The following is a 16,004-nucleotide window of genomic DNA, read 5'->3' on the forward strand; positions in this document are numbered from 1 at the left end:
GATTTTTGAAAACCGTGTTCAAATTGGAAGAAGAAAGAGTTTGATTCTAAGAAATTAGGTGAGGAAACAGGATCTATTCAAGAAGTTTACAAGGAAAGCTGGTGAACGAAATTGGTCGGGAATTTAGTGGAGAATTTGTTACCTCATTTGTGCAGCGGAATCACCTTCCGACCTTCCATGCGGTAGGTAGCGAACCCTAGTCCAGTGACTGCTGGAAACGTTTTGTTAATATAATGCAGGAGTAAGCACTTCTAAAATTTAGGAACTTGGTGCTGATCAGATTGGAACCCAAAGCAGCGGATATTTCTAGTGAGTTAATCAAGTTCAGAATGCTGTGAAGGTCAATTGTGACTGGTTACATGGGCATATATAACAAAGACTCGACACTTGGAGGAGGGGGATTTGTGGAGATAGCAAATTGTCATTGAAAACATAGTTCAAAACTGATGCCTGTAGTTCAGGAGGGGTGGGGGGAGCATAATTCGTTATGTTTATTAAGGATGCTACTGATGTTGGAAAACAGAATTTGTGTGTTAAACAGGTGTGCTCCACTTCTCTTTCTCTTCTAGCTTTCATCTTGTGAAGATTGTCTTTCATGACAGGTAATTATTTTCTGTGGTGTGTCTATATCTGTATAGTGCTGTGAGTAGACGCATTGCATACATAGTTTTTATTCACTGTTAGAAAAGTGAACATATAATAGCTACAAAATGTCTTTACAACTACGAAGAACTTTCTTCCCTGCAAGTGAGCAGTGGACTGTGAGAGGATTGCAACCAAAGCTATTCTAGTGAACACAACAAAAGAGGATAACAAAAACAGAAAAACACATGTCGGCAGTGTGTGCACACACTGCAACACTATTTTTTCATGACGGTTCGCCACACGTTGGCAAGGGTATTTAACTTTTGCTCGCTATAGTACTTGGTTCACGTACATTACTTGAGCAATGGCTGATCAACAAAGTTTGTTAAAAGTGCACACACATGCCAGACCTTGTTGAGCTGGTCAATCATGCTGTTGGCAAACACTTGAGATAGGATTCTGAATTTCTTCATCCTTCCTATTACTCTTTCAACATGTATTCGAAGGCTTGCTATGCGTCTTGTCTCTGTTTCGTCATCTTTTGACAATTGTGAGCGCCCATTCATGAATGGTTGGATGTTCAAGTGTAGCGAACGTTGCTTGCATTCTTCAGCTATGATGAATCCTCTGTCTGCCATTATACTACACCCAGGTGAGAACTTGTCAAGGATGCCACATGAAAGTGTTAAGGCCTTATCGGAGAGCCTTCCAGGTGCAAGATCTGAAACAAACATTATGAACCCGTTGGGACTGCATAGGCCTTTGTCGGTGTTATGTTTCTTGTAGAGTGAGTATGTTTCACTCTGAACTCTAAGGATGACGGGGTCTCTATAAATATTTCAGTACAATCCATGATGCCGTCAACTGTGTCGTATCCCTTTTCAGAGAACACTTCAGGTAGGTACTTATCACAGATGGCAGGTGGCATCCATGTTGGCACCTGCATAAAAAGTTGAAATTGGATGATTGCAGCCTTTCGATTTAAACATCATTTGACCATCTGCTAGAAATATCGTGCATTTTCCTCTTACCTAACACAGCCTGTTGTTCAGGAAATCCAGCCAGGTGATCCATATCCGTTACACTGTGGTCTATGAAACGCCAAACCTATTAAAGAATTTAATTTTTATGAGCGTATTTTCCAGTATGAATTACACCAAGACATTTTCTTGTAATATGGCATATACGATCAAAAGAACTCTACTTGATTATTTGTATTCATTCACAAGACAACTTTGTGTGTAGGTGATAGCACCTGCTTATTTCAATAGAGTAAATGGCATTTTAACAGTGCTAGTAATAACACAAGACCAACTTGACCAAATCTTAATGCTCAGGTGATATCACCTGCTTATTTCAATAGAGTAAATGGCATTTTAACAGTGCTAGTAATAACACAAGACCAACTTGACCAAATCTTAATGCTCCTGAGTCATAGCTGCTCCTTAAGATTGTCTGCTACCCAAAATCGCAATCTACCCATATTTCCTTTTTCTCACTCCTTCATGAGAGCAAGAATCGTTTTAACCAGGAACATTTAGCTCAGTTGTTGTTACTGCACAATAGTTTTACCTTAATACACTACTTATCTGAGCTGCTGACAGGCAAAGAACCTTTTGTGCCATGGAGAGCATGAACTTTGATTTGAAATCATAAATGTCACAGGTGCAGCTCCACACCACTGTTTGTGTATAATGCTCCTTTTGTTATACTAGGGAGCAAGAAATGTGGTGCCAAAAGGCACAAGTGCACACTGCTTACCTATAAGCTAGGTCAGTTCCATCAAGGCCCAGTCGCAGATGCATCAGCACCAGGATCAACTGGGTCTTCAAAGGCAAAATAAACTTCCTGTTTTCACCTTCTGCATTTGACATATGACAGAAGAGTAGTCTCTTGGCTTCCGGCTCTAGGAAAGACCAAAATGCCTCAAGACGTTCACGTGAGGTGAAGGCCGTGTAGTACTTCAGCTTTTTCTTGTCTTGAATCAACACCTCAAATGCAAATTCATTTTTTTGGCTTTAGCTTTCATGTCTTTGGCTTCATTGTGTAGCACTGATCAATCTTTAGTAACCTGTTCTTCTGCTGCAATCGACTGCACAATATTTTTGTTTCGGCTTGCTCTTGGTGCAATTTCGCTAGCTGTTTCTTAACTGTTTCCATCTCTGCCTTTGTGCTGTTCAGTTCATCTTGAAGCATTGAGATTACCTCCTTTTGTGCAGCAATTTTGTCAAGGGCACTTCGGTCGCTTTCTTTCGGAAAACTGTAGTTATGATCTTCGGTTACGCTGTGTGAAGGTGTACCATCAATGGTGGTGTTGTCAGCTTCATCTGTACCACTTGCACCACTTGCACCGGGCACCATTTGCATTGCACAGTTGTCTTGAGTGGGCTAGTTGATGCACGGAGAAAACCATATCATTTATTTACAAAATAGTGTGGTTTTAGGAGTCAAAGTAGGCACATTAAAAGTCAATATAGCAAAAATAAATGGCAGAAAGGCGTAAGAATAAGCCAAAACCTATGTACTGCATATCACACATCTAATGCGTGACTACCTGATGGTCCTATTTCTAAAATAAGGACCAAGTATTTTTGTTGAAAAAGTTTGTTCATAATCAGCACATGGGATCTGCAGCAGTACCTGTTACATAAGAGATTCATGCTGTGACTAATTTGCAACTTAATACTAAGCACTTAGATACATTAACCTGCAGCTGACAGAAATATGTACAATATATAAATTTGAATGACAAGTTTCTCGGCTTAGAGTTAGTTGCTATACCTTTTGTATCAGGGGACGTCTCTCCGTCACCTTTTGCGGCTTTAGGGGAAAGACAGTGGGAACTCGAACCATGTAGGTTTGCCTCCTTCGAAGTGGTCTCCACAGACCCTGTGGCCTGATGTTGGAATAAACCGGGAAAATCTGAAAACATGTAAAAGAAGGCTAGGTCAAGACGGCGAGGTCGTGACGGCGTGGCGGGACAGGGAACAGGTTGTAGAAGGCAAGCGGGCGAAGACGTCGGCCGTTTGCGACGTTGGCACAGAGGGCAGGATGCGACGTATTTGGCAACGCAGGAAGATAGGCCAGGCCAAAAGAATCGTTTTTTTCACGCGGTCGTAGGTTTTGTCAACACCAAGGTGACCTGCAGTAGCGTCATCGTGGAGAGCCGCCAGTATACGTGGGCGAAGCACACGCGGCACGACTGGGATCCAGCGAGTTCCATCAGGGCAATATACGAAGCGGAGTAGGATGCTATCTTCGAGCTTAAAATTGCGAAGTTGTCGGCGAAGCCGAGCATTGGGTGGGTCCGAAGCGCCAATAAGGCGGTCGATGATGGGTCGGCAGTAGGCATCGGCTAATTGCTGTGAGCGGAGAGCGTGTTTGTTCTCAGAGTCGTCAAATGAAACTGTTGTGATATACGTCGGGGAAAGAGATGGTCGGCTGTGGTCATAGGTGGAAATGCATTGGGAAGAAAAACAACAAGCCGATTCCGAAAGTGGACAGCGAGAAAGAGCGTCGGCGTCTTGGTGCTGGCGACCCGATTTATAAGTAACGTCGAAATTGTATTCTTGCAGGCGTAGAATCCAACGGCCAAGTCGGCCTGTCAAATTTTTGAGCGAAGACAACCAGCAAAGAGCATGGTGATCGGTCACAACTGTGAAATGCCGACCATATAGGTAAGGGCGAAATTTTTGGACAGCCCAGACGACAGCAAGGCACTCCTGCTCGGTAATGGTGTAGTTTTTCTCAGCTGGAGTCAGAGTCCGACTGGCGAAGGCAATCACTTTCTCACGCGAAGTTGCATCGTGCTGCAGAAGTACAGCTCCAAGACCGAGACCACTGGCATCAGTGTGCAGGATGGTTGGAGCGCTATCACTGAAGTGGCCAAGAACAGGGTCTGATGTGAGGGCGCGCTTCAGATTATTAAAAGCGGCTTCGCACTGTTCAGTCCAGACGAAAGGGCTGCGTGTTTTAAGTAGTTCATGAAGTGGAGCAGCAATGCTTGCAAAATGCCTTATAAAACGCCGGAAATAAGACGCCAGGCCGAGAAAACTGCGCAATTCTGTAATCCGTTGTGGACGACGGATTACAGACCGCGATGATTTCTAGACCGCGATGATTTTTTCAGGGTCTGGAGGAATGCCGTCATGGCTGACTAGATGTCCCAATATTTTAATTTCCTTCTGTGCAAAGTGGCACTTCTTGGTGTTGAGCTGAAGGCCCGCTGAAGCGAGACACGTGAGGACCTCATTCAGGCGCGTGAGATGGTCGTTAAAAGTTGACGGAAAGATGACAATGCCATCCAAGTAACATAAACAGGTTCTCCATTTTAGGCCACGAAGCACAGTATCGATCATTCTTTCAAATGTCGCTGGTGCGTTACAAAGTCCGAAAGGCATAACATTAAATTCGTAAAGGCCATCGGGAGTTGAGAAAGCGGTTTTTTCTTTATCGTCCTCGTGCATAGGTATTTGCCAATAACCTGAGGGGAGGTCCAAAGTCGAGAAATATTCGGCGCCTTGGAGAGAGTCAAGGGCGTCATCAATTCTTGGCATTGGGTATACATCTTTGCGGGTAATTTTGTTGAGTGCCCGGTAATCAACACAAAAGCGTACCGAGCCGTCCTTTTTTTTAACTAATACTACTGGGGAGGACCATGGGCTTGTCGAGGGACGAATAATATTGCGATGGAGCATGTCATTTACATTTTCTTCAATTACTTTTCGTTCAGAGAGGGAAACCCGATAAGGCCGTCGGCGAACGATAGAGTTACCTTCAGTAATGATGCGATGGTGCGCAACACTAGTCCGTCCCAGTGGTGGGGAAGTGGCATCAAAAATGGCTTGGTGGTGTCGAAGCAATGTCAGCAGTTCTTGGCGTTGGTGCGGCGTGAGGTTAGGATTAATAGCCTTTGTGAGAACAGAAAGAGAGACGTCTGGCGAAACACGGCGCTGGGGCAGAGGGGCGGTGAGCACCATCAAGGACAAAGGTTGAACATCCACCATGCAGGGGAGAGAAGTTCCTTTTGGGAGCACGAGGGATTCACGTGAAGTGTTAGTGGCCGCTACTGTCGCTGAGCCGTTGCAGAACCTCACAAGACTAGACGGGAAGGCGATACCGCGTGCAAGATGACGATGAGAGGGTGCGATGAGTACGTCGCCGTCAGTGATGTGGTCAGAAACAACGGTAAGCAGTTTTTCGCACTGAGGAGGCAAAACAGTATCAACGGCGGCAACGAGGGGATGATGTCGTTCAGAAACTTCACATGAAACATCGCTGTCTGTCATATGAATAACACGGTCGCCACAAGAAATTAACGCCGAAGCGGTTGACAAAAAATCCCATCCTAAAATCATCAGATGCGCACATGGTGAGAGAACAGCAAACTGCACATGATGGCGGACGCCGTCAATAACAATTCGTACGGTGCACTTTGCTAAAGGGCGCAAAGGGACGTCATTGGCTCCACGGAGTTCAGGCCCATCGTATGGTGTCGTCACTTTTCGGAAACGGTAGCACAAATCAGCGTGAATGACAGAAATTGCAGCTCCTGTATCAATCAATGCTTCGACCGGTATTCCTTCAGCGAAAACAGAAATCACATTATACGGGCGATCTGGAGGACTTTTGGTAAGTTCGCAGAGTGCAGTTTGACCTCCGGAAACTGCAACGCTTAGTTTTCCGGATGGCGGACAGGGATAGTTGTTGCGGGTCGGAGAGGGGAAACTGAGCGGCGGGTATGGGGACAGGGACCGACGTCGGGATGCATGGGTTCCACGAGGCTCAGACGAGGATTCTGGAGGTGGGGATGATCTTCGAGGTGGGCTTGGAGTAAACCGGCGTTGATAATATGACGTTGGAGGGATGTTACTTTCAAAGGTATCGTAACCACGGCGCTCGTTCTGGAGGCGGCGACGACAGACGCGGGATATATGTCCTCTAACGCCACAATAATAGTAAATTGATCGGGAGGGGCGCCAAGGTGCGTAATAGGGTGGTGCAGGTTGAGCCGTCGCTATTGCATTGACGTGATCGTAGGTTGGTTCCGGTCGAGGCGGGGGAACTAAAGGAGGGGGGGATGCTGCGACGTGCGCGTAAGTCGGTACTGAGCGGGGTGCCAGAGGGCCAGATGTCATAGGTTCGGTGATTGTTGCCAGCTCTTCCTTGATGATGCTGCGGAGACCTGCGTTATTAGATGTTGCGGAAGAGTGATCGCACCCGTGTCGACAGACAGGCTTGAGGGCCTGGAGCTCCTCGCGGATGATGGCTCGAATAAGTGCCCGCAGGTCGAGATCAGCATAAGTCGGGCCAGTAGCGTTGGTGGGCTGCAATCGGGAGGACTGCAGCTGGTCGATGCGTTGGCAGGTCGTAATAATGGAATCAATAGTTGAAGGATTCTGAGCAACTAGGATGTTATACGCCGTAGAATTGATTCCTTTTAAGACGTGGTGTACTCGTTCATGTTCCGCCATGGTGGAACTAATACGCCGGCAGAGTGCAAGTATGGCCTCTATGTAAGACGCATATGACTCATCAGGACCTTGGCGTGAAGCGAGCTTGGTCTTCGCGATCTCAGTCCGAACTGCCGGGTCGGCGAAGTACTGTCGGAACTGCTGTTTTAAGGTGGTCCAGTTAGTTGTGTGGGGCTCGCGGTTGATGAACCAAGTCCTGGCGACCTCAATAAGATAGAAAGAGATGTTGAGAAATTTCAGAGCATCGTCCCACTGGTTGTAGGCACTGCAGCGTTCGTAGGTGTCAAGCCAGTCATCGACGTCTTCATCACGACGACCAGCGAACAGCGGCGGGTCGCGCTGTCTTGTGGGCACAGTCGGAGGGGGTGGTGCAGCCGAGGTAGAGGGTCCGGCTTGTTCGTGGGTACTGTCGGTAGACATAGCGATGGTGGCAGTTGCCAAACGGCGACCGGAACGTAGCTCCAGCGAGAGGCAGGGCCCAAGGCAGCAAGGGGATCAAATTTCACCTCCACCACTTGTAAAAGAAGGCTAGGTCAAGACGGCGAGGTCGTGACGGCAAGGACAGCGAAGCCTTGTCTAGCGTTTTAATCCGATCACGAACCCAGGCGCGCGCCGGAGCCGGCGCCGCGGGACGATGATGATGGTATGTACAAATGAAAGAAGAAGATCATGGCATGTACAAATGAAAGAAGGTCCACAGAAGGCTCACGAACAGAATGATCATACAGTTCCATAACAGTTTGATGTGTTCACTATGACCATTTCTAAACAAGACTCGACTCATGCCAATCATGCTGTAAGTAGGCCCTATTTTTTCTTTTTTTTTTTTGGGGGGGGGGGGGGGCTTTTTGCTTGGAAGCAGCACATCAGGATTAATTAATCACCTGGGGGTTTCCTATAGTGCGTCAAGCACATGAACATTTTTGTGTTTCGCCTCTATCAAAAATACAGCTGCCGCGTTCAGGACGGAACCCGCGACCTTGAGATCAGCAACCAAATGCAAATGTCATTGCGCCACCGCAGCGGTTCGCAAGTAGACTTTCTCCCAACAGCTGAATAAGGAAGCCAGGAATGCACAGTTTTAGCGAAGATTCGTATTTCCAGGTACGTCTGAGTAAAAACACCAGCCGACTTAGCAGCAGCACTATTGTGAATCCATACAGACATGACATGAGAATGTGACAAGGTTTCCGACATTGCTGTCGTCGGCCTGCGCATCACTGAACTGAAAGAAACCGACATCTCTAATGCAGCTCGCGACATAGCACCCGAAAAAATACGGGCTTAAAAGTAAAAAAAAAAAAAAAAATATGCGCTACCTAATGACAAGTTATGAAGCGGTATGAGTGCCGGCGGCGTCTCCGTTGAGCAGCTAGTCTGTTACGCGGGGACCACGTTCCGTATAGAGCCTCCTCGACGCACAATATATATCCCTCTTGCAAACATGCAGATATTCCCGCGTTATTTACCGCACAAAAGGCTAAGCGTACCGCTTTTAATTAACTTACCTCCCAGTCTGTCCGGCTCTGTTGATCTTTGCGATCCATTGCTCTCGGAGCTTCTTTTCCTTGGGAAAAACGTAAAATCCGAGGCCTTTATGCTTCCTATTGTTGTTGTAGCAACCCGGCATACAAGTGTATCAAACCATCGCGAAATACCGCGTATTTGCTTCGTACGCCGTGTAGCACTGCGCTAGCCACACTCAAATTCCGCGCCAAAATCCGGCCGGAACTACCACAAATACCAGAATGCATCACGGCAGCGGTGGCGTAGCGCAACTCCTTGTGAAATCGGTCTATTTAGGCCTAGCGAAGAGGGAGTAGCGCTCGACCAGAGTGCCGTCATTCCTCCGCTTTTCGTAAGCGCTGCTGTGTGTGCTGCGAATTTGTCATCTTCGTTCATGGTGCAGCTGAGAGCGCACCTTATTCGACGTTTTGTTGAACAATACGTCGTGCAAACGATGATGGTACGACGGGACGGAGATACGATGTTGCTGTGCCGTCGGACATACACCAAGGCTGCACAAAAACGTCGACGGATGGTACTTTAGACACTAGTTCTTTTATGTGCTGTTTAACTTGGATGTGGTTTAACTTCGATGTATACATTGTTGAAGCAGGACAGCTCGATCGTATGTTTTTGGCACTAGGTAGACGGCGCACCACAGACGCGCATGCATTCGCCAAGCTCGGTACGCGATAGCATGCAGTGGTTAGCGGCGTAACCGCGGCGAACGCTGCCCGTGCCTTTAATGCGAAATGAAAGCAGCGAAACGTCGAATATAGACCGTTTTACCGAGAGCGAGCAGGAGAGGAGAAAATACTCTCTAACCAGATTCCTTGCGCCGGCCCATTGTTGCCAGTACCGACTGGGCTGTGCATTCGCACGCTTCATGCATTGCAGAGCGGTCTTGCACCTCGGTATATTGTCGTTTAAGAGACTTAAATACCTTTATTAGCGCCCCTTTTAGTGGTAATGTCATCGGGGCAGCAATGCGTGATCGTGGACTGCGCAAAGAATTAAAGAAATCGCAACATGATTACCGAGAGCGTATGCGGGAAGCATGCATCGACAGTCCGAGTTCGGCTGTGACACGTTTCTGCTTCACCGCTTTCCAGTCTAACCTTATTTAATTCGCTTATGACCGTTTTATGTAAGCCAGACAAACTTAGTACCAATGTCGGACTCACGAATATGATGCCCACTTCACTTCCTCCGCCGTAGTAGCCACACACGTCGGGCAGGCCGTGCCTCCTGCGAGCCCTCCGCGCCAACTATACGGTGGATCTTTTCCGCCAACGCAAGAGCGTGCTAAAATCTGTTCTTCACTTAAACAATAAGCCGACAGCAAAAAAAAAAAAATCTTTCTTGCGGATTTTTGATCCATACCGTGTTATTGATAATTGCAAAAGAAACAAGTTTCTGAACACAGCCGGCTGCCGCTGGTGCGGCGTGCGGCTCATCGTCTGCACGCTGGTTCCGCTGCTAAGGCGTCACCGAAATTTACATTTTCTTTTACTAATACTATGGGATCGGCAGTAAGGCAGTTCCATGAGTGACCATTTACACTAGCGCTGAGCAATTACAAAGCGTCGTCGGATGTCCCTTCGATGCGAAACAATTTAGGCCTAGCGACGACTAGGAAGTAGCGCTCAACGAGAGTGCCGTAGTACGCCGCGCCAGCGGGCGACGCCGCTTTCATATGCGGTGCTGTATGTGCTGTGAATTTGTCATTTTCTTTCATGGTGCCGCTGAGAGCGTACGTTTTTCGACGTTTTGCTCAACAATACGTCGTGCAAACGATGCTGCTACGACGTACCGGATGGGGTATAGGATGCTGTCTCGCCGCAGGACGTAAACCAAGGCTTTATAAAAACGTCGAAGGATGGTACTTTAGACCCTACTTCGTTTAAGTGCTAGTCTTGAACCGTAGTTTAACTTGAAAGTATACATTGTTTAGCAGGACAGCTCGATCGTATATCGAAATGGGTCACACTTCATGTTAAATCAATGCGGCGATAACTGGAAAGCATCTTTCGCAGTATCTGCATTCCGAATTCGGTAGCTGCCCATACGGTTCACTCGCTGTGTGTATGTGTGTGCAGTTACCATTGCGATAATAAAATATAATTGAAAATACATGTATCGTGAAAGATATAACAGATACATCCTCAATGCGGAAGTGGAGCGCAGTCCTTCGCAGCCACCCCAACCGCTGTGCTGTTTCAAACAGCAGCCGCTATGTCAAACGGATGGTATACGGTTTCCTGGCGCGCTCAAACAAAGCAAAAATAGCATCAAGGTGTCGGATAGCTTTCACGAGCACCGCGAAACAGCACTTTTAAACTGCCGCACCGCGGCATCAACACGCACAGCACAGTCCAAGATGGCGTCAAGAGGCGCCGAAGCGGACGTTCCACAGTTCGGCTCATACGAGGCGCCACCATCAAACTAAGATGGCTGCACCCAGGCATCGAAACTAAGAAGGTCTATACATACGCACTGTCGAGAGGAAATACGCAATATGAAAAGGGTGGCAATTCACGTTAAATAAATGCGGCGATGATTGGAAAGCATCTTTCGTAGTACCTGTATTTCGCGTTCGGTAGCTGCCCGTACGGTTAATTCGCTGCGTATGTTTACAGTTACCATTGCGATTGTAAAATATAATTTAAAATACAGGTATTGTGAAAGATACAACAGATGCATCCTCACAGTTAAGATGAGTTCGGCCTGCGGAAGCGGAGCGTGACCTTAGCAGTCGCTGGCGCGCTCAAACAAAACATAAAATAGCGCCAAGGTGTCGAATAGCTTTCACGAGCACCGCGAAACAGTAATTTTACACTGCCGCATCGCAGCATCAACCAAAGACGGCGTCAAGAGGAGCCGAAGCGGACGTATCCGCAGTTTGGCTCATGCGGGCTGCCACCATCAAACCAAGATGGCTGCGCCTAGGCATCGAAACTAAAATCATCTCTAAAAGCAAGAAGTGTATTAGAATGTTGTGATGGGGGGGTGGGGGGGGGGGGGTCATCAATGACCGTGTGACCATCCTGCAGCTTGATCTTGAAAAGGCGTTCAACTGTGTTGCCCATGAAATTATTTATTTTATTTATTTCTTTCAGTACCCTCAGGGCCCGAGGGCATTACAGAGGGGAGTGGGGTACAATAAAAGAAAAAAAAGGAAAAGAACAGCAATCAGTATTAAAACAAGTTTGAACAGTAGTATGGTTGACACACATAAGCAAGTTACAGCAATATAAGAATACAAATTATTAGCTACTGACACAGACGTATGAGCGAATTATATAAGCACACAAATATACCACGTGAGCAAAACAAACAATTTTACTAGCAGGCAGGAAACAAAGTTGCTGAAATATACCATCATACACGTAATCAGCAGCACAATTCGGGGGGAAAAAGAGAAAAAAAGTTTATAAGAATAGCAGATGAACTAAAAACAATAAACAAATGGCAGTGTGGAAGAATTCAATGTTCTATGTTAACATCAGATTATCTAAAGCAGATTTAAACGCAGAATGGTCACTCGCTTCAACAACCGATGGGGGAAGGCGATTCCATTGTGCCGATGTGCTGGGGATGAATGAGTTGTAGAAGTGATTTGTATGGAACGAAGGAATACCAACCTTATGACGGTGATCGACCCGAGCAGACATGTAGCAAGGTGGCGTAATGAATTTTCTCTTAAGGATGGGGTTATTATAGTAGATCTCATGAAATAGACAAAGACGGAATATATTTCTACGTTGAGACAGTAGTGGCAGTGATACGCTCTATTTCATAGCAGTGACACTAGAATTACGATGATAGTTAGAGAGAATGAAACGGGCCGCACGGTTCTGAATAGATTTGAGTTCATAGATTAGTGTCTCTTGATAAGGATCCCAGATGGATGAAGCATACTCCAGTTTACTAGGAACGAACGATTTGTAAAGGAGCAATTTTACGGAACTGGAGGAAAGACTAAAATTACGACTTATGTAGCCTAGCATGCGATTAGCGTTGTTGGTTATGTGATCTATATGAGCCTTCCAGTTAAGATTATGGGAAATAAATACACCTAAATATTTATAACAAGGCACAGACTCAAGGCTACTATTATTAGGCAGGTATGAGGGTAATAAAGTGTTACGACGAGAGACACGCATATACTTGCATTTGTTAATATTTAGTTCCATGTTCCACCTGTTAGTCCATTCAAGGGCATGATTAATATCGGATTGAAGGAGAGCAACGTCAGAATCACTGTTAATTTCACGGTATATGAGACAGTCACCCGCCAAAAGATTTATTGTTGAGCATAAGTTATCAGGTAAGCCACTGATATATATAAGAAAAAGAAGAGGCCCTAGCACAGAGCCTTGTGGCACGCGTGATCCAACTGGAGAAGTGAAGGATTATGTGTTATTAGCAGTGACAAACTGTGAACGATCTGTAAGAAAAGAATGCAGCCACCTGAGAACGTTAGGGTCAAGGTTAAGTTTACTTAGTTTCAGAAAAATCAAGAAATATGCAGTCGACAACGGAACCCCTGTCAAGGAATGAATTTAGATCATGCGTGAAGGTTAAAAGCTGCGTTTCACAAGAAAACAACTTTCGAAACCCATGTTGACTGTCAGTAAAAAAATTATTAGAATCAAGGAATGATGCAAGGTGAGAGTAAATAACATGCTCCATGATTTTACACGGAATGCTTGTTAGTGAGATTGGTCGATAATTATGTGGGGAATGTTTATCTCCGGACTTATGCAACTGAATCACCTTCCCGACCTTCCAGTCCCCCGGTATGCAGGCTGTTTGAAGCGATTGCTGAAATAGGTTAGATAGTATTATTGCGCTGTACACTTTGGTTTTAATCAAGAACTTGGAATTAATATTATCAACACCTCAAGAGTGGATTCCATTATAATTTGTATAATGGAATGCCGATTTTGTTATTCGTCAGAGCGTGGCCCCGGGGTACCGAAATTACACTAAGAGATCATCATCATCATCAGCCTGATTATACCCACTGCAGGGCGAAGGCCTCTCCCATATTTCTCCACTTAACCCGGTTCACTAAGAGATTAGTCGCAAATAAAAATCTGGGGACCCCCATTAGCGCGCAGCGTTCTGCGCGGCAGGGCTGTCTCCTCAGCCCTCTTTTATTCTGCATTTACATTGTAACCCTTTGCTTAAATATCTTGCGCGGCCGGGGTGGTGCAGTAGGCGTATAGGCTAAGTTTTAGTGCATAATAGGCGGTCACGCTCGCAACCAACTGCATGGCTGAAGTAACAGGGCCTGTCTCACTTGTGGAAGCCAGGAGGACGTCTGCTTGTAGCCTTGTTTTGTGTCGCGCACTTGCTAGTTTGCGCTGGCGATGTCGCTTTAATGCGCTGGCGAGAATCGCTTTAATGTAGTCGACAAGCTGTGTGAGGACGTTAACAGTGTGGGCACAACATTCAGTGAATCTTACGTTCAGCTAAAAACCCTGGAGTCGAAGCAAACCTAACAAGCAAATCTGGTCCTTGACGATCTGAATAACAGAATGCGAAGAAACAACCTCGTTTTTAAATGTATTGAAGAAGAGTCTCCAGAGAAATGAAAAGATACATAAAAGGTGATCGTTGAATTTATATAAGAAAACCTTGGCATCCAGCCAGTTGAAATCGAACGAGCCCACAGGATGGGATAATACAAAAATGACAGCATCCGTCCAATAGTTGTAAAGTTCTTGAGCTTTAAAGAAAAGTCTAATATCTTGAATAACGCCCACAAACAAGACCAGAGACGCCAATTTCACCCGGAATTCAGTTCGCAAGAAAGAAGCTCCGAGATTTCATGCGAGCAGAACGCGAACCTGACAAAAAATATAAGCTGCTATTTGACAAGGTTGTGTTCAGAAAGAAGCGTTATATATATGACAGCTTACAGGACCAGGTCATCCCACTAGGAAGGCGTGAGACAGACAGCACCGAAGGACGTACAAACGATGTAACCAAAAGGAAACTGTCCATAATCGTATCGAATTTTCGGAGCCTGTTAAAGAAACAAGATAAGCTGTGTGCTGTTACTCAATGCTGTGATGCTGATATTAACCTTGGCACGGAAACTTGGTTATCGCCTGATGGTACGAACAACGAACTCTCGCTTTCAAAATGTTTCACTATATTTAGAAAAGATAGGTCAACTTCTCGAGGTAGCGGTGCCATAATTGCTATCAAAAATTGTTTTCAAGCCCAGATTGTAGACACCGGTTCCGGCTTGGAAATTTTCTAGATTGCAGTGCTTCTGTCGACCACTGTAGCCTATGCCATCGGTGTCTGTTACCGTCCGCCAGATGCACGAAGCGATTTCGTTGATAACCTCAACGAGTCACTTAGCTTTTTACAAACCAAGCACCCAACCACACAAATAATTTTGACTGGTGATTTCAATTAACCGGGAATAGACTGGCAGACGTGTAAACCCACTGGCGGTACAAGGCAACGCGAATGTTTGGAATTTGTTGATCTGCTTTCTTCGTTCAACCTGACCCAAACCGTATCTTGTCCAACACGTGGAAACGCCATCTTAGATGTAGTGCTGACGACAAAACCAGAACATGTGCATGTAAATGTGTTGGAGTGCATTAGCGATCACAATGTTTTGCACTGTGAGTACGCCTTAGAATTGAAAAAGCCTGAACTACAAAACAAGGTCAAATACACGAGCAAATGTTGACTGCGTCATCGGAGAACTTTTATCATTTTGTGAAGAATTCTTGAGAGCAATTTCCCGTCCTGATAGCACAGAAAACTGGAGAATAGTTCAGAATAAGTTAATTGAATTAAAAGAAGAATATATTCTTAAAATAACATTCAGATTGTCATCGCACAGCTCATGGTTCACTACACATGTAAAGAGATGCATCAACAAAAAAAAAAAAGCGATTATACTCTAAACCGAAATCGAGTGCCTCGGATGGTGATTGGAAGCTTTACAGGGATCAGGCAGAAATGTGTAATAGATAAATTGAAGCCGCTAAAGACAAATTTTTTAATCACGATGTATTAGAGGTACTAAACAATAACAGCAATAAGTTTTAGAAAGTAGTTATTCCGAAGGCCTCTGCAACAAACGTCATATCAATTATCAAGGACGGTGAGCTTCTTCCACCATCAGAGGTAGCTTCAGAGTTTAATTCTTTCTTTAGCTCCGTTTGAACTGAGGAAATTCCAATCCCTCCTGATCTTAATTTAACTTCACTTAGTGCGACCATGAATGATCTCATCATCACTCATGAAGCAATAGAAAAAGCTATTGACCGGCTCCAAATAAACTCTTCCCCTGGTCCTGACGGTATATGCCAAAAATTGCTTAAGTTAACAAAACCAGTAATCTCACATATTCTTGCCGCCATATACCAGCTATGTCTTGACACTGGATACATCCCTGAGTCA

The 16,004-nt window shown here is 45.5% G+C and overlaps 1 pseudogene; it reads right to left on the bottom strand.

The window, feature by feature from the left end:
- Positions 1-938: 938 nt before the first annotated feature.
- Positions 939-8,706, bottom strand: LOC146194383 (uncharacterized; annotated as a pseudogene).
- Positions 8,707-16,004: the final 7,298 nt, after the last annotated feature.

Source organism: Amblyomma maculatum, chromosome 3 (genome assembly GCF_055883805.1).
Source record: "Amblyomma maculatum isolate TAMU_Amacu chromosome 3, ASM5588380v1, whole genome shotgun sequence".
NCBI lineage: Eukaryota > Metazoa > Arthropoda > Arachnida > Ixodida > Ixodidae > Amblyomma > Amblyomma maculatum.